We start from the raw sequence: 2035 nt of genomic DNA, 5'->3' as shown, positions 1-2035 counted from the left end.
AAGACTCTCCGCTCGGCATTTAGGCGGTCGCTTATATTGAGTTTGATGATGTCGCTTTTGGTCTTCGATCGGACCATATATGGTAATATTCGTCGCGCTAGAGGCGCGATCGCGTGATTAAAGAATGTGCAATCTTGCACTTCCGCTGTTGGTTGCCATGCCGAGTGCATTTAGGTATTTCGCGCGCTACGATCTTAGATCGACGCTTTGTCGCGCGCGGTTTAAAGAATGTGCAGACTTGCATTTCCGGTGCCGGTTACTATGCCGGTTGAATGAAATAATTGATAAAATAAGTGATAGCCATTCGGGCTATAACAAAGATATGTTCACCATTTAAAACATTGATTGCGAGCAATAAATAGAAAATAGTATTCTTAGTGTTACAAAATCATATTATTTATAATCCATATACAATCTTTGTAGAAATCTTCGCTATCTGTTTGGAGATTTGGACTGTTATTTTGTCTCTTAATATTTAACATCTCTGAAAATAATTTCCATAATAAGGTTCCTCATCTAAGGTTTTTACATTGACCCATTGAAAATCATGATTTTAATCAAATTTTAATCTGTATTCAATTTTGACAGAGTGGGCAGCCAATTGTTCCAATTAATATGGTTTCGATGTTCTGAATTTCGTGTTTTTAATTGTCTACCCGTCTGTCCAACATAAGTAGCGTCACACATAATTCTTGCACATGATTTTATAAACTACATTATTTCTCGATAACTGGGGAAGAGGATTTTTATGAACCTTGATATACTTCTGTAATTTGTTTAAGCTATGAAAAGCAACTCTGACATCGTTATTATTAAATCGATCGAATTTCTCCGTAACTGATCACAAACCAAGTTTTTCAAGCAGATCTCAATTACTTATCTAATCACCCGATTTCTCCAAAAAGAGGCACAATCATTTCATTAGTGAACAGAGCTATTTTATTATCGGACCATGAATAACCCCCCCCCCCACACAAAAAATTTAAATATTATTATTTTGTTAGAAAATGACTATCAAAAAATGATTCTCAAAATTTTAAACCTTTAAAAATGAAATGATTGTCTAATAATAATACCTTAAAAAGTTGAAATGGTTATCTATCTTTAAAAAAATTTAATCTTCAAAACTTTAAATGATATTATCTAATATAATACATTACCATGAAAAGTAACTGATATTATTAACCAGTTCAAAGTGAACATACATAAAGTGTATATTATCTAAATTTAATAATATATTACCACGACAAGTAACTAATATGTAAAAACAGTAGAAGAAGGCTCGACAATAATAAATAAATATTATATGATTTAACGGGCAACAAGCCGAAATAAAAATATTACAATTTATATTAAACGAAGAGAAAAGAAAGAAAATATATTTAAATTATAAAAATAAACGTTTTGACACCGATCAGGTCATTCTCAATGTTAACAAATTATCAAAATATTAACGGAAATTTAAGAAGTAATTCGAATATAGACAAAATTTTACAAAAATCATAATCTTTTTTAGTAATACGAATAAATAAAAACAAATAAACAAACATAAATTAAAGGCTATAAAGAGTCAAACGCAGTTAACAATGCGAAAAAATTTTTTAATGATCTTACAAAATAACATTAAGATGCCCCGTCGAACGTTTCGGTCTGCAATTTAGACCATCTTAAGCGACGAAATAATAATAAATCAATACTCCTTTTACTCCGAGTTAGAATGCAAGTAATAGAATCAATTCTTGTTGAACGACAAAATGTTCCTGTGCACCAACTAGAGGTAAATACATCGAAGATAATGGATGTGGAGTTGTGTAATGAAATTCCGAAAAATCAGAAATATGTCTGTGAAAAAGACCGTTAACAACACAAATTCTATTAGAGTCAAATTAATACAAAACAAAAAATTACTAAAATCCTTAAAACCTTACCTCTGTTGGTAGACAAAAACATTATTTCATAATTAAATTCACAATTTAATCATACTAGAAAGACTGACAGTAATAAATATGTGTCCGTATTCGACAGTAAAAGACGA

The sequence above is a fragment of the Cyphomyrmex costatus genome, unplaced genomic scaffold, assembly GCF_001594065.2.
Source record: "Cyphomyrmex costatus isolate MS0001 unplaced genomic scaffold, Ccosl1.0 scaffold1949, whole genome shotgun sequence".
Classification (NCBI taxonomy): domain Eukaryota; kingdom Metazoa; phylum Arthropoda; class Insecta; order Hymenoptera; family Formicidae; genus Cyphomyrmex; species Cyphomyrmex costatus.
This window is presented reverse-complemented; position numbering follows the sequence as displayed.